This window comes from Stegodyphus dumicola, chromosome 11, assembly GCF_044657685.1.
Source record: "Stegodyphus dumicola isolate Sdum_Otavi_A_Nest chromosome 11, ASM4465768v1".
NCBI classification, from domain to species: Eukaryota; Metazoa; Arthropoda; class Arachnida; order Araneae; family Eresidae; genus Stegodyphus; species Stegodyphus dumicola.
Window position 1 is genome coordinate 142,040,991 of NC_140778.1, and position 25,100 is coordinate 142,066,090.

Sequence of the window (25,100 nt, forward strand, 5' to 3'; positions counted from 1 at the left end):
CCTGCTAATGTTAAATGCCATCAACCTCAGTCGGGTAAGTTATAAAAATGTCGAAAACGATAGAATATAATTAAGACACAATAACACGCCGAATAAATACTAATTCAGAAATCAAACAACAAAAATCAGCGTTATATTTACAAAGTTTTCACAGGACTAGTTTCGATGGTTTTACCGAACCACCATCCTCAGCTGCAAAATCGCAAATGAACCAGATAGGAAAATAATGATTAGATAAGATAAGAAAGCCTGGACAAGAATAAGCAAGTGGTGCCATCTGTTGGGGAAACCAGAACTAAAACATAATTTCTCTAAATTCCGAAGGCAAAGATGGATTGGAATTTGGATCGTTAACTAGAACAGAAAGATTTTTTTGAATGTGAAATGCCTCTAGAAAATCCAGTTCTCCAATGGAAGATGTTTTTTGAATAATTTTGGCAGCAGAAAAATTGAAAGTATGATTTTTCGGACCAACAATGTTGAGCAACAGAAGACTTCTGTGTTTCCCTTTTTCTAACATATGCCTCGTGTTCCTTGACGCGAAATTTTAAGGCTCTCTTAGTTTGGCCAATGTAAATTAAACCACACTGGCAAGGAATCCTATAAATACCCCAAGAATTCATATCCGGAATGGGGTCCTTGAGTATGGAACCCGGCATTTTATTGATGTTAGAATAAACAACCCGAAAGTTAAATTTCTGCAAAATATGTGCAACTTTATAGCTAATTGATGGAAAGAAGGGAATGACAACAGAATTTTTATAATCTCCTAAAACAAGAGTGTGCCTTTTAGTGTGTTGAGATGAGAATTTTTTAACTGCTTCATTAATAATGTTGGGTGAAAAGCCCCTGTCAATAGCTATTGCTTTTAAATAATTTAGTTTTAAATCATTTGCGGTTTTGCAGCTGAGGATGGTGGTTCGGTAAAACCATCGAAACTAGTCCTGTAAAAATTTTGAAAATTAACGCTGATTTTTGTTGTTTGACTTCTGAATTAGTACTTATTCGGCGTGTTATTGTATCTTAATGTAAATTTATATTGACAAAATGTTGCAAATTACGAAGAATTTTTGGGGAGAATTGTTCATAGATAGAAAACTCACAGCAGATGGCATTCATTGTTGTCGTTAACTAACTTTTTGTCAAAAATGGACTTTCACCATTTTCAAAGAAAGCTGCTTATATTTTAAATTTTTTCACAGTAATTTGTAATCTCTCGTTATTTCTTTTCGTGTGCTCTATAATAACCCCCCCCCGTACATTCCTGCTAAAAAGTTACTTCGATTTCCTGCTAACAATCTGAAGAGAAACCTTTCCTTATTAAATAACAATGTCAAAATTTGAAATCTTTCCGATTGGCGAGTAATATCTTGCTCTGTACTGCACATCTGTCATAACAGAACATTTTGAATCGATTTTTCTTCACACAGTCGCAGGAACAATGAGCAAGAAATGGAAAAAGAGGATGAAATGGAAGCTTTCCCCCCTCCCTCTCCCTTGGCACCCTCAGAAACAGCTATCCTAATGTATAGCTGTCATGTCAAAATTCGGAAACATGTAAAAGGCGGTAGCTAGATATAAATACTATAAAAAAAAAAGTATTCTAAGTTTTCAGACTAAGGCGGTCTGCTCGGCGTATTCGAATATTTGCTGGGGAAATGAAAGAAATGTTTAATTTTTGTTCTCTTGACAGAAATTTGAAGTTATTCGTGACTATTCATTTTTATTTTTTTTTTTAGTATTCATACACCCTTTTTTCGTTATTTGTATTTAAAGAAAATATCTTAGAGGAATTATTTTTTTTAAATAATGTATATGCTGAAATTTTTTGAATTATTTTATGCCTGTAATTTAGATATCATGTTATATTGGCAGTTAGCTGCAACACAACAACAGCTGGCTGGTTGTTTATGTAATTATTTATTTATTTCTAGATTATTTCTATCTATCTTGTAATTATTTATTTATTTCTATCTAATTATTTATTTTATTATAGAAGTATTTTTTCTAAGTTAATGTTCTAATTTTTTCTCTGTTATATAATGAAACTATCTGTTTAGGTGTGTGTGCGGGTCTACAATGAATATTTTCTTGTGGAAAAAAAAAAAGCTTTTAAAGAAAACATGCACTTTTTCATGTTAACACCTTGTAGTTATGGAAAAACATACATTTTATTTAATGCACTTAATATACATATCAACAGGTTGTAAGGTAACCTATAATACTCAACAGCACTTCAAACAGACTTACGCAAAATAACGTAACATATTTATTAATATAAAATAGTATGCTTTTTCATTAATAACAGTTAATAGTTAGTATGTTACCGTGAAAGACCGAAACTGGAGAATGTCGGCCATCACCGAAGAATGTCAGCATTCACCAAATACGTCGGTGAAAGAACGAATATTGCATTACATTCTTGTACATTCGGCGTGAGAATTTTATGTTTTCTAATATTCTAATATATATATATATAATAATAAAATTCCATGGTCAAGAATACAATTAAAATTCTAACTGTATGTTCTTTTCATTTTTAATGGCGACGTTCTCTTATTTGAAAGTACGTGGAATTAAATCCACAGCCCCGTAGTCAAGTTGTTTTTCCCGCCTTTTCTACACGGGCAGTTATAGAATGTTTTGGAAGTATTTAAAGCGAACTGGATTGGCTGACGAGGCCGACGTCATTTCTTGGAAGCTCCGCCTTTCCAGAGGCTATAAAAGATTCACAAAAGAATATCGGGGCTTTTTCATAAATGACACGATGCTGTAAACTTCATACAAAAAGTTATTAGTAATTCTTTTTATTTACTCCGGATATCTGATTTTTGTAACTGCTATTTCTCCTGAATAAAAATAAATGGATCCTGTTTTTAAACTTATCGTCTGATTATTTATCGTCTGATTATTTATCGTAAACTTATCGTCTGAAACTTATCGTCTACGACTAAAGCTGATACATCGCATATATATATATATATATACCCACTCTTTTACTGGGCTCAGAAATGCTTACGCGCCTTTATTTTCGCAGTTGCTTGTCGTACTCATTATACTTCCAATTTCAAAAGTGTTTTAAGTAACGAAAATATTCGAGTTTTGACAATGTAAAAATTTAAAAGAAATTTAGTTTTTGATAAATAACGAAATATAATGTTTAATACAGTCTCCCGGTTCATTCGTCGTGAAAAAATAAAAATGTTTCACTTCGGTACGACAAAAATTAATCTCGATCTTTAATTTTAAAATTAGCATTTTTTGATGTCATTTTCAGCTTACCTTGAGAGCTCGGTTATTAATGTTTGAATGATTCCCTGAAATAAGTTTAAATGACGCGCAGAAAAAAAAATGTGTATAGTTTAATAGGTCGTGCAAGGATGTGATGAGGTCTCTACATCAGACTTTTTTTCAGGGAATTGCAATGGAGTTATATTTATATAAATTAAGATCAGAGACATTTTTCCGCTTATTTAAATCATCAGGAAGAATGCAGTTTCATTTATTTAAACCAGCGCATTAGAAAAGTTTGATACCTGTTATCAAATAACGTCACCAAAATGAAGATATTTTGTTTTACTCCAACTATCTTTCAGACAGTATATAAATTTCCCTCGATAATATATAAATATAAAATAGGTATGCTTAAGTTCACATTCAGATTTCATTATTTGTAACATCATTTTCTTAATATTTTAGCATTCCTTTGTTTAGTTCATAAATTTTATTTTATCTTCTTTCAGGTGCAGTTTCTTTCATCGTTCAACAGCGGCTGAGAGCCCAACTTGGAAAGGTGAGACTTTAATCCCTTTATGATATTCATAATTTATGCGAAAGATCAGAAAAACTCTACGACACGTGCCCGCTTCGTCTGAGCATGAAAAGGGACATGAAAAAGCTTTCGATGGTCTTTTCCTCCCACCTTTCAGTTTGGAGTCACGGTTATGGTTATATTCCGTGGCGGGAGGACGTTTACTCGATGATGTACCGCCGCCATGCACCGCTGCATTGTGGGAAGGGAGCTGCCAAGGCATAACAGTGTGATACTTTCTTTATACTGTTGTGGTTGGGGGGGGGGAAGGAGGAAGAATGTTTACTGTGGCTTGGTACTGTAACGATAAGTTATATGAAGTAGTTTCTCTCCTCTAAATTTGGGAAGATGTTTTTTGAGCAACTTCGGCTACAGGATAGGTGGAACATATTTTTTTCTTTGCAGTCTATTTCTTTTCACCCGGCTTTTTGCAATAAGTATTTACTGTCACAAATATTTTCAGCAATTTTTCAACTGTTGAATACTTTTAAGGGCTATGTAATGTTTCAAATAATGAAATATTTATGACCTCACGCATTTAAAAGTTGAACACCGTATTTACTTGCATAACCTCCATTTTTTTAACTAATTTTATCAAATGAAAATCCATTGGGTAAGTAATTTTACTAATTTTATCAAATAAAATTCGATAGGGAAAATTTACGTGAGTAATTTTATTTCCGAAGGACGTGATTAAAGTAACAGCATAGCAAATAAAAAGTATATGAATACTTTTTCCATGAATCTGTCCGTTAAATGCTGCAGTATTATCGAATATATATTTAAGAGAACTTCCCCTAAAAGTATATAGTAATAATCATATTTAACTAATTAATCTAATACTAACAATATTTAATAATTATATATATTACAAGATACACGGAAGTAAAGTGAAGATATCTTATATATTCTAATACTAACAATATATAAGATATCTTCACTTTTACTTCCGTGTATCTTGAATCTCGCCCACTGGTTTGTCTACTGTTACTCCTTTTGCCTGAAATCATTCAACACTGCTTTAACTTGCAAACAATGGCCATCATCATTGTTGTCATCTTCTTCGTCACCATTCAGTCTGTCTTCTGACATGCAATGTTCTTCTGAATTATGAAGATATCCTCATTTTCGTGAAGTTCTACATTACATGAGTCAGAACCCATGCGCGCAAAATCCAAGAGCAAATCAGCTCAGTGGAAAGTAGATTATTTGTCTCCGATTCTAGCAAAAGTGTGTGCCTTATTAATAATACCTACTTGTTATAAAAATTTCGGCGATTGTTTTTACTAATACGTGCATTGGTTGCAGAAATGATGTATGTCCTAGTGAAATGATGACAATAATAATGTTTATTCCAAAGAATATGTATTGTTAAGAAGGAAAACTTCGCAGCAGCAGGAGTGGCTCCCTTCGAACGAAAAGGGAAACAGCTGCGCATGCGTGAAATATCTGTCGCCAAAAAAGCGCCAAAGCTGATGTCGAAGTTCGAACAGGTTCGAAGGTCACGTTTATCAAGAGTTTAAAGCTGTGCGACTCCATTTTTTCCCCTTCTCCATATTGACGGATATAAAATCAGACATCAAACTGCGATATGGATAATGCAAGTTCGACAGCCAGTGAAAGTGAAACTTCACCTAATTTTCTTATTCATCTTAATCCGTGTTACTCAATTTCCTGTACATGTCGCGGAGGAGGAAAATGTCGGCCAGGTCCGGTACATCAGAGACGGGGAACCTCTCGCCAACAGGTTCCGTCGCCAAATCCCTTGGCGAATTTTCCCTCTTCTTTCTAGCGGGGTAGAAGACAAACTGGTTTACATTACGCCTACGGAGCCTTTACTTCTTTACATAGACTTTCTCTGTTTGTTATATTCATTTGTTTTTTACTTCTTCCGTGAAATGTCCACGGAAGTTATCTAATACTAGCAGTGATAACTTATGTAAAAGATTACATTCCGTCTAGTTCACGCAATTTCGAGCAAGTTTTCATTAAATTGGACGGTATACAGCTTTGTTTGTATACTCTAATTGTGATTTCGTTAGGGAATTTGAATTTCGGCCATGCTAAAATTTTTGGAATTTTCTTTGTGAACGCCTCGAGAACTGGAAACATTGCGTGAATATTTTTTAAATTTTCAGCACCTACCTAGGGAAAGGATATGTGAAGGGAAAAAACACACTAATAAATAAGGTATATATTTTAGAAAATGTTAATCATACCTTATAAGGTAATTCTCCCGCCATCTCGGCATGCCTTCGTGGTGTGGTGGTCTGCCCGCTGGGCGCGTATTCCAGAGGTCCGTGGTTCGATTCCCGGGTAAGGCGTTGCTCATTTTTCATCTATCCGGCCTCGAAATGTATCTACAATGGCGCCCGAACTAAAAAGGTTGTGGATGATGTTTCTCCTCACACAGTGTTTGGCGATTGGGTCTCCTAAAAACCCCAGCCGCCCTTTAAAAAGAGGGAGTATATAAGGTATTTCTCCCGATTTTTGGTATGCCTTCGTGGTGTGGTGGTCTGCACACTGGGCGCGTAAGCCAGATGTCCGCGGTTCGATTCCCGGCGAAGACGTTGCTAATTTTTCAATCTTTCTTGCTCAAAAAAATTCTTAATGTCTCTACAACCTAATTGGAATTTTTTAAAAGGAAAAGAGTGTACTTTATTGCATTAAATTAACGATGCATTAAACGATGTACTTTATTGCATTAAATTAACGATGCATTAAACGATGTACTTTATTGCATTAAATTACGTAAAAATTAGTTGTGTTGGCGACGGTCAGAAACATTAGTGCTAATAGAACCAATTTATGTATTACCTATTTCTCATTTAATAAAGTCATTATATTAACCTTGTCAGTTAGTAGAATTGATTTCTTCACTCTCGTTTTCGCAAGAAATTTCTACGTGGAAGTTGGAGTTAAAAATCTGCTATATCCCATTTTTAATGATACCAGCAAGCCTGTTTTAGCGTTCATATCAAAAACTGAATTTAAAATATAGCCGGTTACTGAAAACATCACAATTAAGACATATGCAAGCTTCTTATTCCATCTTCATAAAAACATGATCCAAAACGAAATGAAAACTGATAATATCACTGTTTTGTTATAAGCATACTCTCAAATTTCACCATAAATCTCCTTATTATCCAGAGCAGTTCAGTCACTACCTACGACAATGGAAAGATAGTGGAAAGAATGATAAGCTATTCAGCCATATTATGCCTGACTTCTCAATTATGAATACGTTTTGCCCATTTGACTATGCGATTTCTACCTTTTTTTTTTTTTTTTTTTCTTTTTTCTCATTGTCAGCAATTATTAATATCCCCAGTACGTCTCAAAAGAAAATTTTTTATTCATTCAGTTTTAATAGTTATCTTGTATAGAATATTAAGGTTTTTGGTGCAAGAAACGCGAATTATCAAACTGTGTCACCGCAGATTCAAAACATGATCTTCTACTTTATTATCTGGATATGTTAATAATTTACACCAGGGTTTCTTAAACTGTGGGTCGCAACCCCCAAATGGGGTCGCGGGACCTACAGCAGAGGGTAGCAAGGAATTTTAGCAGTTTTGATCTTTCTTTAACTTATTATAATAATTTTACAATTATCAAATATTTTTACACATTGTATCTGAAAACAGATAAAAATAAGACAATACAGACGAAGAAAAAAACGAAAAGGTTTCGACGCATTCTTTTTATAATATAAACGTTCATGTTCCTTGCTTTGCACGTGACGCTGTCATTTCGTCTGTTACTTGTTTAAAATTTTCGCATTGTTCTATGTCTTAAAATTAGAAATTAAAGTTAATGAACTAAACCTGCAATAGTATATTACAGCACAAGTGAAAAAATTGACAGTTTCAGTCACGCTTGTGTCGGATGTGGGCAATACTTATGGCGACCTCCAAAATTTTTGTAAATATTGTTACGTTTTTCTTTTGACACCAGTCGTTACGTTCGTACGGAGTTCGTAGGTTTGGAGTGAATACCGACGACACTTGATGAAGTATCGAAACGCACTTTATTAGTCAGTATTGTCATGACAACGTTTGACGTTTACAGTCAACGTCATTGACGTTTTACAGTCGTCGATGAACTACTATAAACACGCTGGAACAATCAGCGACACAGCCTTCACACTGTCGGGCAATAACGGTGGAGACAGCTTCCTGCAGAGCACCAGAGTACAGCTCCTAACTCTGGTTGGTCGTTCTCGGAACTCCACGTACTCTCGAGACTCTCCACGCTACAACTCGCGATACACTCGACGACACACAAAGCACGGTCCTGACTATTCGGTTCAGTCGTTCCCGGAGCTCAACACGCTCTCTCGACGATGCACTAACCACGATACTCTAAGACACTCCTTCGGTGCACTCGACGATCCACTCGGCACTCGTTGCCCGACTTTCAACTCGATCGACTCCGCACGGCTTGATAGACGAGGCACACTCTCTGAGACACACTAACTGACTGCGGACCAGCAGAGTTTATATAGCTTTCGGCTTGTGTTCGCGAACATTCTTAGCTAAACCGGTAAGAACTCGCTCCAGAAGATTCTCCTTCCATCCATGCTATATCGCCAATTTTGTCGCCAAATGGGCGATTTCTCGCCAAATGTGGCAACCCTGCCTTCCCTTGTGATTTTATGGCAACCCTAAAACTGCTTTGCGGGGAAGCTATCTTACCAAGCCTGTACATTTCGTAACAATATTATGGAGTCTTAGGGGTTGCGAAAAAATCTCAGTGATAAAAAGAGGTCGCGACTGAAAAATGTTTTTAAGAAACCCTCATTTACAACACGAAACCATGCAAGGAGGAAAACAAAAATTATTTACTCGTACATTCTTCCCCATTTAAAGGGCAACTCGAATGAGGTGCACTATTAAACCAATTAAAAGACTAAGTGTAGTAAGTGCGATATTAAACTGATTAAAGACTAAAGTAAATAGTGACGAGTGCGTAAAAATGATTAGAAATTTCGGATCACAAAGCAAGAGAAATCAACTGTGCTCTCATCAGGATTCTAACCAAATGGCTCTGACTTCCCACTAAACATGCTTAGCAACTGGGAATGCAATAAATCCTTATAATCTTATACACTTGCTTTATGTGTAATATATGAGATAACAATTTGAAAGCGAGGCTGATGAAATTAATAAATTACCGTAGTAAACTACTAACCTAGATATATTAATTATAGCTTGAGTAACACGAGATCTGCTGTGCACAATCACAGCATGTATAGAACGATTATTGGAAAGCAAGTAATGTTCTTGTACTCTCATCTCGTTTTATTCAATAGTAGTTAAATTACCAAAATATGTAAATTGCTTTTAAGTGGTATTTTGATTTTGGGAAATCAAAAATAATGGCATTTGCTTTGCGCAATCACGACAAGTATAAAATGCAATATTAGCAAGCAGGTAAGCAGGAATGATTTCATGTACTCTTATCGCATTTTATTGAGCGATCGTGAAATCCCCAAAATAGTACACATTAAGTGGTATTTTGATTTCCGGAAATGGGAAATAGTCCAAACCATCTAAAGCCAGCGAATATGCAAAGTATGAGGAAATGCAACTGAGTTTCTCTCACACCGTGCTTTATGGCAAGGATAATTAACATGAAGGCGAAACCATCTGTAATCCTGTCGATATGATAGCCTCAGATGGCGTGTTCTATCTGATACAACCATTCAAAACAACCAATTAAGATTTCTCAGTAAAATTAGCCAATTAAAATGCATTAAAACTTCTCATATTAAGTAAGACTATTTACGTTCACAATTCCTTTATAGTCGTTAAAGTCAATAAATATTGTTCTGAGTTTCGAATGAAAGCTTAAAATACGTATATTTTACGTTTATTCATCATTTTTACTTTTGGTTTAGGCTCATTGCAAGATACTTACATATTCATTTGCTTTTCTTTTATTGGCAACAATAATGCTATTCGAATTAGGTAGCAAAACCCATGTTTAATTGCATTTACTGTACGGTACTCAGCATATTAAAAAAAAGGCTTCCTTTTTATTTCTTAATTCACAGATAATATCAACATTTTTTTCTCATATAAGCTAGGATTACATATAGAACATAAATATAGATTATATTGTTGTCATAAATCAAATAAATGTAAATAGTAAAGTAATAAAATAATCATAAAATTACAAATCGTAAAATCATAAATATTCAAATTCAGTAAAAATATATAAATAAATAAAATCAGTAAAAGTAAACAAATAAATTTCAAATTGAAAAATAATTAAAAAAAAGAAAAGAAAATCTGAAAGCATTCAGATTTCACATTACGCCCAAAGGTGCGCTTTTTAACGTTTTGTGGGCTACCTTTGTTTATTAAATAAACTCTTCGCCCTTAAACCATAAACTTCAATGCAACAGCAATATTGAATGAGCATATCCTTAGAATTTCTAATACATAGTCTCACACGCTGGAGATAAAAGTGTTTTTCTTTTCGTACAGTGTTGCCATCGCTTGCTTTGAAATCGTTGAGCTTGTTAATAAAACATTCGTTGAAGTTTTACAAAATGTGAAATCGATAATAAAACAAATTTCAAATTCCAAATTCCGGCTTCCAGATGCCCATTTCAGTGGAAGATTTTATTATTCAAAACTCCAGGTACGTTATTTTATCACAATGCGAGAAACATACATCCATTTCTTGAGATTCTTCATTAAGTAATTTCTTTAAATATAACACAGAGTTCTAATATTTCGTGGCAACAATTTGAAAAGTGAAGCTGCATTTATAGTGAAATAACGCAAAATGCCAAAACGAAATTAATAGCTCTTCTGGGCTACCGACTTTTGGGCTAAAAACAAATAGATTATAAACTAAGTAAGGTACTAAATTAGCTTTTAAAATTACAAAACAAAAATAACTAAATAAATTTATTATTTAATACAATATGTCCCATTAATAATAAAACAATAAAATCATATTAAAAATTGTCCCCATATAAAATTGCATCGCTTTATCCATATAAAATAATTCTTAAATTATATGACTGTATATATATATAACTGAAATCCTGAAATCCGCTGAGTTGGCTTCCGTCCCAGAGTATTACATAATCCATACAGAATTGGTTACCAACTCAGCACTTTAAGGTCTTTGAAGATATTAAAGCGGAGTATTTCTTAGGAAGCCGAATCTCTTACTCATCGTGCATAATACATGCATACTTACCAATGCATAATACAAATATAAAATATAGGTTCAAATATGTGGAGCAATTACATAATACAAATACTCAGCACATTCTTGAATAAATGCTAATACATTCTTAAATAAGTCCTAAAACATAACTGAGTTAAAAACATTATACAAAAAATTATTACATCTTATGAAACTACTTTTATGCTTCCAGTACCTGCACTTTACACCTATACACTATACATTTACCAATATTTGATTAAACAATATCATCTACCATATTGTTACAAACATGCATTATACAGCACGTAGAAGTACAATGTATTATAAATCTATTTATTCACAAGTATTCTTACTTTGAAATGCATTATACAGCAGGTACAAGTACAGTGCTTTATCAATCTACTTCTTAACGATTTTTTTTTTTTCATTCTTAGGTAAATACTAAAACCTGTTTCAAGTACTGATACATTACACACATGCAAATTTACCTTACAGTATATAGTACTTTATCCACTCTCCTATACTTTATAATATTACTGTTCATAATACAAAGCAAAAACAAAATACATCAATAATACAGTACATTATACAAATACGTTGTACCTGTACATTACATAGTTACCAATATTTAATACAATTGCAAGTATATTACAACTGGTACGTTTAGGGATAAATGACAGAAGTGCATTAATTATAAATACAGTTATGATATTTATTAATCACTTATTGATTAAATACTCATACATTACTAGATAAATGCATCTTACAATATCTAGTATATATTATAATCGCTATTACATTATACAATTACTATGCACAATATTTCATCAGCATATGAATTTAACTTTTAAGTAAATCACGTAAGGATTTCAAAACATTTAAATTTATTGACCTGTTTTCCTATTTTACATTCAACCTGTTTCCTAGAGCCCTTTTAAAGAGATGGATAATTCATAAAATGCTGAGAACGAATATGGCTTACTAAAAGATCTTTCTCGCAGCTGAAGTCAAAGCGAGTACATATATTTTCCGTTTATAGCTTCACATGGTATATTTATCGATACTACCAAATCCACCGACACTAGTTCTGTCCCCAGAGGGCGATGCAAGCAATAATCAAAATGAATGAAAGCATTTTACCCTCTATAAGAGAGTCTCACAACACACGATCAGCTTCTCCATTCCCTGCTGGGCTTTAATCGATTCCGCGAAGGAAAATTAATCGTTTTAAATCTACTTAAAATGCCCATTTCTGCCCTTCCTGGGAGAATTGAGATTTACGAATACCATACCTGAGGCTCTGTTTAATGCAACCGCAATTTCGATCCGCGCGGAATCCAAGCTGAATGAGGAAAAGTGTCCCAATTTCTGTTTCGCTTTTAAAGGTTTCCAAGCTGCGTGAAAGTAAAATTTGAGATTTCTAATTCTTTGACTTCCTGATCTGGGAAGAAATCGTTGGTACTGGTAATCACTAAAATCTGCTGTTGTCAGTTTTCCTAAAATATTGCGATTTCAGAGTTTTGTATTTGCCAAACTAAGAACAAAAATCACTAATAATTTTCTTTGTACACATGCCTTCATTTTTTCCCACATTTTTTAAAGATGTCAAAGGAAGCGGTTTAGAGGTATTTAGTGTTTCCATTTGGAGATTTTTAGTCCTGGCCAAAAAAAAGTACAATACAATAAATATTCCTTCCAAATGAGCATTTTTTTAGTGTTTTGTGTTTGCACAATAACCAGTGGCAGTTGTTAATTAAAATACCGAAATTTACCTGCACAGTAAGTATAGAAAGTTTTATCAGAAATCCATATTTTGGAAAAGTGAATAATAATACGTAATATGTAGTGGTATTTAATAGGGCTGTTTGATAAATCACTCCAATTATCATTAAGCTTTAAATAAATTCCTGAATGAAACGTAACTCACTTTTATATGCCACTCAGTTCATTTATTGAAAGCAAAATGTCTAGATTACGATTTTTGTTACAATTTCTGGCAATTTTAAATTAACTGAATTTTTTTTTTCCACTGGCATTACAAAGTTCCGAAATATACTACGGTCACATTTAGCAACCAACACCATTCTAAAGAATACGTAGTTACATGCGACATGCGACGTGGGACGTGGGCACCACCCCTTTACCGTCGGTTAATTGGTGTAGTGCCACGTCCACCAATATCTAGAGTTGAACCTTGAGTCTTTCAAAAGAGCAATTACATGGCCATACAAGGGCTGTTAATATTTAGTATTACATTCTTGTTTGCTGGTTAACATATTCTATGGATAACGTGATTTACAGAGTTACATACTGACTTTTTCTCTCATTTCCGGCATACAATGCATATGCATTACCTGAATTACATTAATCTTACATTGCGTTGGATTACTTTTGTGTACAGTTACAGTTTTTAGCTGTACATTTCAATAAATATACCTACTTGTAGATTGCATATAAATACAGTTTGCAGGTACAGTTACATATGCCAGTATTACATGTGCCTTGCGTTACATTATTTTTATATACATACATAGTCAGGCACGCCTGCTTCACATATTACTTAATTTTACCTACACTGCTTAACCTTAGGTTACATATACTTGCAGTTGCATATAGATACATGCAGATACATTCTGATTAATTTTTTAGATACAAATATTTACAAACATAATAGTCTTACAGGTTACTTACATTACATGTTATTTGGGTACTTATTGCATAATTTTCCAGTACATGAAATAGACATTCCAATACATACATTGCTTTGCGTTAGACATCCTATATCCCTTATTCATAATACAAAACATATATGTTACCCATGCATTTTTATTAGACATTTCTGCATTTATATTGCATTACTTTAAATTGCATAACTTACTTATACATAGCTTACTGATACACAAAAATATTTACATATATTACACTCCCTTACATTACTTTGCTTACAGATATATGCACTTTCATACATTCGTTATGCCTACATTATATATCGGTTCATTATATATGGTCTTACGGTATAATTTGCCGAAATTTATTTACACAGTACATGCACATTGTTAAATGCAACTGACTTTCCAGGTATGAATACAGGCAGTCTTTATACTGTGAGTTTCTAGTCTACATTATAGTTTCTTACAATTCACTTCTTTTTAAAATGCTTAAGTTGTTTTTACACGCTGGGTTGTTCTATGGCTGACACAGGTCTGTATCTAAGTCGGACAGTCTGTCCATCAACTGTACCAGCTTTTTAATAAAGTGCCGCTGTTTTATCATATATTTACAGAACGGCTGGCGAAACACGTAGTTACAGAAAAAAAAAATGACCTAATCTCTTTATAAACCACCGCTGTGCTTTCAAAAGCATCGCAGTTTTATTCAAAAGCATCACGTACACCCCAGATACTTGGTTTTCGCAATTGTTTCTAAACATTTATATCCCAAAACGAAACGAAAAAACAAGTGACCAAAAATTTGGCAATGCTTTATATAATGTATTAGACTGTGTTCTACTTCATTTTTCCTTTGCGAATCAAAGCTTCTATTAAAAATTTCGATTTTAGAATTTTCATCCAAAATAAAAATGCACATGTACATATATAACCAAAGGAAAAATCTGCCTACTTTTGCATTCACCAAGCCGTCTATGTTTCCTTCTCTTTCGTTAAATATTAGTAATTAAAATACATATCTTGCAATTTATATATATATATATATATATATATATATATATATATATATATATATATATATATATATATATATATTAATGGTTGAATATTATCTCAGAAAAAATTTAATGGATTTTAAAACTTAAACATATCTAACTAGCTGGAGAAATTTTAAAACCAAGTAAAATGTAAATTAAAATGTTAGAGTACATTAGAATTTTTTATAAATACTTTAAGCAAAAATGACAAATAACTGTTTAAATTTTAATGCAAATGTATATTTATATTATTTCAAACTGATTCATCAAGAGTTAATAATTTAAAATATTAACATTCGTATAAATACTTCTTCGGACCACGCGTTTCGTTCCACTTGACATTTTGAGCACCAACGAATTCAAAAATATAAATCCTAAAATAAAAATATAATAATAACAGTAATAATAATATAATTGTAATAAATGTACCAAATGTAATAATTTTGCGTGTGAATTAAAGGATTATTAAAAGTAAAATCAAATGAATGAGATACATTCCGATGACCTCATTGATCATGTGACTTATGGATATCTTTTGTAAACAAACAATGCAAATGGCCTCAGAGGTCACGTGACTTATGTGCAGCTAATACAAACAAGCAAGGTCATTCTTCCTCTTCTTCTCCTGCGGAATGTATATCATTGCTTACTTAGTAGAGCAATAACCCATAAATGCTTACAAATGTGTAAATAGAAATGTGGGATCTCCAAAAGAAAAATGAAATCAAAGTATGATAATTCAGATATCACAAAATCAATTAATTTTTATTTTTCCTTTAACATCACCATTTCTGAATAAGCATTAAATATAAATTAAGAAGCCAAACAGAGGAATGAAGGTCTTAAACAAAATCAGACACGGAAAATGAAACACATGTAATGCACATTGCTAAAAGACGTTGAATCTTTCTCAAATCTTTTTGAAATTAATTTTTTTCAATCAGTGGGAAACAAAGTCTCGGTGGGGAAAAACAAGTCAAAATTTAATGGCAATAATTAAGGTTACATGGTTAACAATGGTATTTTTATTTGTCTTCTTTATATCAGGAAAGATGAAATCACGTGCTCACGAAGACTTCTCAAAAGGATAAAGTGGTTGAACACAAATTATTTACCGCAGCCATATATTATAATCTGGATAAATCTTTTGCGTTGAACCTTCAATTCAAAATCTTACTATAAAGGAATTCCATGTGTTAGCAGACAGCATCAAAGGAAGAGGCAACGAGAAAAAGGAAAAATGGCACATCGCATCAGCCAGAGTGAGGACAGCCAGAGACCGTCCTACACCTCCAGACCCCAGCAGCACATGAAGGAGAAACCAGTTGTTGCAATCGTTTTCGCCTTGTCCTTGGGCAGTTGCGTTTACCACACCTGACACTGAATATTGCGGAGGCTTGCCTGCATACCTTTACGTATTAAATATCATGTACAGTAAAACCCCGCTTAACGCTGTTTCGTTTAGCGCTGTTTCGGTTCGAAGAAATAATTCAAGAAGCAGCGGCTAGTCTTTCTAATGATGAGCTCAAGGAATTAACTGAACAAGAAGAAAACAAAAATGTTGACAGCAGTGATTCAGAAGAAGAGCAAAAAGAACTTTCGATGGCGTTTGTAAAAAGGAGTTTGTCTACCATAACTGAAATAATGGATCAATTCATTGAAAATGATCCGAATTTTGACAGGAGCTCAAAAGTAAGGCGTGGTGTTAGAGATGCTCTATCCGTTTATGAAGAACTTTTAAGAGAACAACGCAAAAGAAAAAGGCAAACAACATTAGATGCTTTTGTTACAAAAGGCAGAACACTGAAAACGCGGAAGGATAACTAAATATGACAGACTTAGAATTTTATTTGTTTTTTTTTAAGAATATTTGTTTTGTTTTTATTTTTGCAAGAAATAATAATGTGGTATTAATTTGGGCTTTAAGAAATAAATGTTTGGTTTTATTTTTATTAAAAGAACACACTTTTTAAATTTAATACCTAACCAATTTCCTAGCCATCTTCCCCTAACCCCAATATTTACATGTAAAGATAGCCTCGTTTAGCGCTGTTTCGCATTACGCTCTACTTTGATGGAACGTATCCCCCGCGTTAAGCGGGGTCTTACTGTACTTCGAACTTAAACGACGCAAAAATTTAATTACAAGCATATCATAAAATATTTTAAAAAGCATATTTTTGAAATTTCCTGTCAGTCTCGAGCGCTGGGGATATAAATGTTATTTTCCGTACTACTGTATTCCGTACCACTGTAAAAATGTTCTTCTGGCCAATGTTCCATGTTATTTTCTGTACAGTGTTACGGAAAATAACATGGAACATTGCTTGCAAAATATGAAACAGATGATAAAACAGGTTTGAAATTCTGGCATCCAGGTGTCTGTCTTTGGGTGGAGGGCTACGTTGTTCAAAATTCGATGCCTCTAGGTACCGTCGTTTTTTCACAGTTCGAGAACGTACATTCATGCAGATTCTTCATTATTTAATTTCTTTCACTATAATACAAGGGGATAATATTTGGTGGCAGCAATTTGAAAAGTGAAACGGATATTTATAGTGAAACAACACAAAATGCTGTTTCAAAACTAATATCCCTCTTCGGCTACAGCCACTTTGGGCTAAAAATTTTTGGTAATTTGCTGAGATCTGTGATAATTTTTTCAGTAATGTATTAAATTAAATTTTTTTCTCATCGCCATGTTCTGCTCTTTAATAAGTCAATTATATTATTTAATGAATTAACTGTTCTAAACATTTTCACAATTCTGTTATGAGGAAGACCTTTCACTCACCTTTCAAATTGTAAAAGTACGTAACAGTTAGTTCACAGGTATAGCGATGCTAAAATGATAAGTACACATCTTAATTTTTGTCTTTTTATTAATACAGTAGAGGTCAATAAAAGTTGATTCTACTAAAAGGAAATTCGAAATAATAATGTATTGCTATATTATTACATCATTATTAAATTTTACATTATTATGTCTCTATTTTGTCATCTAAAATAAAATAATGTTTTGCATATCATTGTATAGCTGCACAAAAACAATGTTCTAAAAATCCCATACCTTTGCATAGGTACAATCGACAGATATTATCTTCAAATGAAATTTATTAAATTTTTATACTATTATATTATCTAATTGTTATCGTTGTTGATACTTATCTAACCTGCCCGACAGTAACATCAGTAGAAGCCCACGAAATTCATCGTCGCAAGCAGAGGACGATTTCGCCTGTCATTGGCAACAACCCTGAGCGCCATACAGTAGACAGTACGACTTCCGCGTCCAGTTCTGCTGAAGAGCACGCTGGGAGAGGAAGGGTCAGATAGTCTTCTAAAACTCCTCTTCCTGTTGTGTAGAAAATTTGTCTGATAGCGTTATAAAAACTATGTGAATGATTTTCTGATTTATGGAAATTTTAATTTTATTTGATTCTGAATTATTTATTTTAAGGCTTAATTTTGGGGAAAAACAGATGCTTCTGGGAATATTATTTAGTTTAAAAGAATATTATTTATTTTCCTCTATTTGCAAATTTTTTACAAGCTTTGATTCATTGTGAAAGAAGCAGGGAAAGGGAGGCAATTTTTTGCCAAGTCATGATTTCGCGCGCTTTGTCCCTTAGAATGTTCGAGAAGGAATTTTCATTGTGGAGTTGACCTTAAGAGAGGAAGTACGTGACAAAAAGGTCAAAAGGTTGCTACTTGTCTTTCAATGTAAGTCATTCAGGTTTTTGGCGATTGAGGGTCCGGTTGTTGGCTAAGTGAAGAAGGCGCGCATGCGCGATCACCCTTATTTCCGCATTCAGGGGTTGAAAACGCAAATTTTGTCTAAATTAAAGGGGCGATAAGTGAAGCCATAGTGGGAGCCCGCGTTTGTGAAGGAGACGAAGGAAATTCGAGTTGGACTCTCTTACTTACGGGCTTGCTGGACTTGTGGACGTTACTCTTGAAACTTGCTGGAAAGCGAGAGACCAGATGTAATTACGAAGAGAGATGTTTTCCGGCGGGGAGCGGCAAATATGCTCCCCGGCCGCGTTTTGGTTAAGAGGCACTCACTTACTGACTGGCGGGTGGAACTTACTTGGGACGTTACTCGTGAAGCTTGCTCTTGGGATAAGTAAGAACAGGCGAGCCGTAATTGCCTAGAAAAAACGTTTCTGGCCGGAAGCTGCAAACACGCTCCCTTGCCGCGTTCTGGTAAAGAGGCGAAATTTGAACGAGTTACCTGCGTGTTGACTTAGGACTTTCAGGACCAAGCGGATAGCCGTCCTGGGCAGCAGTGCTCCTGTTTCTGTTCTGCAGTGGTGAAGTGGCGTCGACATTATGAGAACCAGTGTAAAGATGAGCCCGGCCGACGTCAACGCTTATTTAGATACGAGTCCTCCACTTCAAGATGTCCAACCAAGTTAAGTTTTAGTTTTTTGTGTTTGAACTTTAAGCACGTTTTTCAAAAACGTCCTTAGAAGTAAAAACAACGTCGAATTTTAAAAATTAATTCTCAGGCTATCAATTGTTTTCCCTTTCCCCTTTTTAAATTACCCGACAAACCTTAAGTTTTTTTATATGAATTTAAATGAAAAAAAAAGGTAAATGACAAATTGATGACTTCTCCTTAGACTCTCAGATGATGTTAAGATTTTTTTCATTGTGATGTAATTGAATAAACTGATATTTAATCTGGAAACCTATTACAGTATGTTTTCTTTATATATTTAATATGTTTTTCCTATATATCTTGTATATGTTTTTCTTATGTTTTCGATCCTCTCACGGCGCGGTCCCGGGATGCATATTTTCACAACGCAAAATGCTTTAACGTTTCACTATACGATCACTAAACGTTTGGTAGTTGGCAAATTCTTAAGAGTTTAGTTTCCTCCCTAAGAGGAAGTAGAAACCTTTCACGGCAAGTAGGTTCATATTTAACATTTAACATATAGGAGTTTCTTATTTAACATGGTACCTTGAAGTAAAGCTATTTAACCTTGGTGTCGAAACTTCTATATAACATTGGTGCCGTGAAGTAAGATTCATAACATTATTTCCCGGCGTGAACTTAAGCAATTTAACATTCCTCTATTACTAACCTCTCAAGAGGACTTTCTGCTAGCCGCATATTTAGAGTGCCCTCATGCCGTACAGATACTATACATTTACAAAATCCATGCTTTCTCCGGGGTTCGAAACTGTGCCCTTCCGTAAGCCAACCAGAATCATAACCATTATCCAGGTTCACAGCAGTTAAAAATATTTTTTAAGTTATTTTAGTATTCTATATATAATTTAAAATTCAGATATCTCAGATACGAGTTTCATTAAGATTTTAACAGAATTCCAAAGGGAAAAATTGTTAATTGAATGAATATACAATAATGATTACATTCAATTCGCTTGAATTTGTCTGTCATCGTTCTGTTTTGAAACCTATCTTATTATCAATGCCACGACTTTTGTTTTAATCACTTACGATGAAGAATAGTGTGATTACTAAAGAAAATTAATTTTTATATTTTAGTGCATTTTATTTAAAACCACGTAACTTAAAATATTTTTATATATTTTGCTTATTTAATTTTCTTTTTTTCAGAATCAACAGGTCATATTTCTAAAATTTCCGATATTTTATCTTATAAATTACCGATATATTTTTCTCTGTTTTGAAATGAGTTTTCGTTCGGTGTCCCGATGCTTTAAGAAATGTTTCCGAAAAAGTCATAGATGAATTTTGTTGTCTCATTTGATACATGCTCGATATACACGCTCTCATTTGATACCCACGAGGAATGATTTAACACTGTACAGAAACCCTAGAAGGAAACTTGTACGTACTGAAGAAAATTCCTAGGAACCCAATGTCAGCTAAAATGCTCTTTTTTATCTTTTTTTATCTTTTGAAACTGAGCTCATGTTTCAAAATCTCCCCACGGATTCAGGTACTTAATTTCTCCAGTGGATTGAACCCACTTGAAGAAAGCAATGATATGAGCTGCGTGCTTTGATAGGAGCATTGGGAATATCAACTTAAAATTGAATCAATTCGGTTGGATACTGGATCCTTTGCGTCTGATTCAACCAATAAAAAAGGAGGATCACTTTCAAGTAGGAAGAATTCCAATAAAACTTTCGTTGCTTCTAGTATACAGATAGAGGAAAAAGTTATAATGGAAGAATTTTTAGGAATTTTGTACTCGCATTCTTGCTTTTATCTAAATATGTAAATTAGTATGCTATGAAACTTCAAAAGTTCTGCATTTGTTTACTTAAACGTTCTTACGCTCCACTTGCCCACCGATGAGACTAAGAAAGTAAATATGTTAATTTATTAAAATTCTGTTTCGAGTTTTGTATATAGGCAGATGATTTTAGAGCAGTGTGAAATTGTTGTATTTTTCTGCTCAATGTAACATGAAAAATCTAGAGAGGAAGCTATGCCGGAAAAATAAAAATACAGGGGCAATTGCATTTAGCACTGAGTATTTATCTCGGTAATTTGGCGAGATACTGCTAAGACAACGATTATGGCGAATATTTTTTGGAGCCACACTTGGCGACATTTTGGTCCGGTAATCCTTGCAAGCCTTCCTGCAATCCAATAAATTTCAGTTAGTTTTTATGCTTCGAAGACTGCCCATGAGCAGCCGAGCGGTAAAATCGCTGAACACTGGTAGTTCTGACTTACACTGGTGTGCAAAAATTAAGGACGAGACGGTTTTTTCAATATAACTTTGTACAAAAGCTTTCCAAATCAACACATTTAATACCGTAAGATCCCCAATACGTAAGGACATGAGTAATGTAAGCAACTCTTACTAAAAGAGAAATCAGAGGGATAAAAAGAAGCTTTATTGAGAAATTAGCATGGAGCGCAATGCGACTGAAGGCCGAAACATCCCTGTGATGGGTGTCCAGCAAGAAACATCCGGTCTTTAATAGGGGATATGATCTCCTCTGACTGCTAGGCAGGTTTCACAGCGTCTGCCCATGCTGAGAATGAGGGTGTCAATGAGTTGTTGAGGCATTGCTGCCCATTCGTCTTGCAGCGCCAATCGAAGCTCCGGAATCGTTACTGGTGGTAAGGTACGAGCTGCCAAGCGTCTGCCTAGAAAATTCCATACATGCTCGATGGGATTGAGATCCGAAGATCGTGCCGGCCAATCCATACGTTTAATATCCTCACTCTCTAAGAGCTGTTCGGCAGCTACTGTGCGATGACATGGTGCATTGTCGTCCATGAAAAGGAACTGCGGGCCCATAGCGCCTCTAAAAAGACGCACATATGGAAGAAGAATCTCGTTACAATAACGGGTCCCGTTGACTGAACCTGCGTCGAAGATGTGAAGGTCTGTTCGACTACCAAGCATGATGCCTCTCCAAACGATAACACCGCCACCTCCATACCTGCCCTTTCAATTATGTTCGAAGGATGATTGCTGCTTCCCCGCTCTCTCCAGATGAGTATGCGATGAGAATCGCTACTCAGACTGAATCTGCTCTCATCTGTAAAGAGTACTCGTCCCCATTCATTGTCTCTCCAATTCCGGTGTTCCCGGCACCACAGAGAACGCCTTCTCCGATGTGCAGACGTTAGAGGTACACACCGTACAGGGCGTCGTGCAAACAGACCACCACCGTGCAGTCTTCTGGCCACGGTAAAACGCGATATCGGTCGTCCAGTCGCCTGCGTCGTGTGTCTAGCGATTTCTCCCGCTGTCTGCCGCCTGGCCTGTAAGGCAATATACCGGTCATCTGCGGGTGTGGTTCCTCGTGGACGACCACTACTAAACCTCCGGATAGCTCTTCCTGTAGTTTGAAATTGTCTCCAAAGTCGTGAAACGATGCTGTGAGCAATTCCGAACTCTGCAGCCACACTTGTCACACTGCGGCCTTCCTCCAACTTCCCAATGATTCGACCTCGGGTAAAAGCATCCAGATGTCGTCTAACAGATTGATTATTCGCCATTTCTCGCTGAGGCAGCAACTCGGTGTGATTTTAACTGCTATACGGCGTGCAATCTCTTTGCCAGAAATACTGACAACATGCTTTATACTACTCAGACACTCCCCCAAAACGTCTACTTGCATAATCTGCGCATGTGCTACCGTACATCACCTTACTTAATCTTCTGATTGGTCTTTCTGTCCGCTCTGCCTCTTCGTTCAGCTGATATGCTAATTTTTCGACGTCCTTAATTTTTGCACATCAGTGTAGATTCAATTCCAGGCGAGCGGGCTGGCTGGCTGGGGGTTTTTATGGTTTTCGCCATGTGTCACGTGTATACGAGACAGTTTTACTCAGAATGTCTTCCACGAAGACACCCCTCCCCGTTAGGCAGATAACCTTAGTGTGCTTTCCCGTAATCAATTAAACCGAAACTGATTCATATGACTAACCCCTTTAATACCTTTTATACGAATAATGCGCCTCCAAATATGTACCGCCCGGGGCGGACTACCAATGGACTACAACGAAATGTATACGACTTAATAAACAGTGCAGAACAGATACTACACACACCGAAACAAGTATTTTAACAGTGATATCAGGTATGTCCAGAAAGCTGAAACAACTCTACATGTTCTTAAGAATGTTTCCTCAAACAGGTAATAATATTTTATATTCCTTGAAAAATTACACGTAGTACAATTGTTTTCTGTAATGTTTTGAACATAGAAATGTGAGCATTCAACATGTAAGTCATTTTCATTTCATTTTATTAAACGTTCTTTTTAATTTTTTTAATATACGAGCACTTATATAGGAATATAGGAACATTTTTTTAATTTAGGAGCATTTGACAGTCTTTATCAGTTCATTACGAGTATGGGACTAATACTTAGTTCATTACGAGTATGGGAATAATACTTAATTTCATTACGAGTATGGGACTAATACTTAGTTCATTACGAGTATGGGACTAATACTTAATTTCATTACGAGTATGGGACTAATACTTAGTTCATTACGAGTATGGGACTAAAAATGCTCCTATATTATTTTTTAATATAAGGAGCATTTCACTTTTAATCTTTGTCAGTTCATTACGAGTATGGGACTAATCTTTACTTAATAAAAATCTAATGTAGACACTACATAACATCCTTTTGTACGGTCTATTATATTATACACATTTTTTTTGCTTTTGATTTAAACTTATTTCCTCAAATTTTTCTAACTTTTTTGAATGATCTCCCAAGGCAAGTTAAAAATGGCATTAAAAACTGGGAATTTTTTAATTAAGTATCCTGATCAAATTTTCTCGTATGGGAGTCAAAATTCTTCTAATTTTATTTTTTCATGACGAGTATAAAACTTTTCCAAATATAAAGGCAAGAATCGGAAGAGCGCATTAAAAGTGCGATTTTCATAGTTGTTGAAAATTAATTTTTCTTTTTTAAATTTGATATTGCCAAAACATGAATATTTTTGTTCTTTGGAACACTTCGTAACTTTAACTATTTGACTCCGACCAACGATTTCGAAACTAAAGTCCTTAAACTTTTAAGGATTTGGTACTGCTGATTGCAATAAAAAGGGGAGGTGCACAACTAGTTGTATTACAGCTGTCCCGTGCACAAAATTTCAACGTTCTACGGCTAATCCTTTTTGACTTATGCGAGATGCAAACGTATGTACAGACATTAAAAAAATCCATTTTCAATCGAATGTTACAATTCGCTTTGAATAAATGGTCCTTTGTTCTGTCTTCACCTATAGACGTCAAGAAAAAAAAATAGTCAAAATGGATATTCCCGTTGAAATATGATCCTCGATACTTTTCACGATTACAATACTTCACACGAAGAAGTAAAACAAATGAGTCATAGAAAATGAAATTTTGGAGTCATTATGATTTTTTTAATGCGGGAGACGTGAAGAGTATGCAATGGTCTCCCCGGGACAGGAACCTGGACCTCTCGAATATGCATCGTATGTACTACCGTTACACCACAAAGGCATACTGGAAGGAGCGAGAAAATCCATTATATACTCCCCCTTTTTAAAAAACTACTGGGTATTATGGGACTCAATCGCTAAATCCCAGTGGTGACGAATTCCTACCCACCAACTTATAGTTCGGGGGACAATGTAGAGTCATTAATATTTTTTTGATGCTGGAGACATAAAAAATTTGCAATGCTCTTGCCGAGACTTACGGGCCAAGTTTGCTACCGTTACGCCACGAAAGCATGCTGGAAGGCCGTAGAAAATACTTATCAAATACTGAGTGATCCTTTAACTGCGTACTGCTTATTTTAAGCAGCATATGAGAGAATAAAATGCGGTTGAAACTACATAAACTGCTTTGTCTGTTTGTTTAAGAAATTATGGAACTGCAGTAATTTTCGGTGGCGTTTAATGTAGTCGCAAAACATTCGCCT

General features: G+C 34.7%; 1 protein-coding gene across 1 annotated transcript in view; it reads left to right on the top strand.

Annotated features, from left to right (window-relative positions):
* LOC118195312 (protein O-mannosyl-transferase TMTC3-like) overlaps positions 1-25,100 on the top strand; it is a 580,765-nt gene that overhangs the window by 119,548 nt on the left and 436,117 nt on the right. Inside the window, exon 2 of the mRNA XM_085827263.1 lies at positions 3,744-3,793. The gene's annotated coding sequence lies outside the window, so the exon portion shown is untranslated. The remainder of the gene's footprint in view (positions 1-3,743; positions 3,794-25,100) is intronic.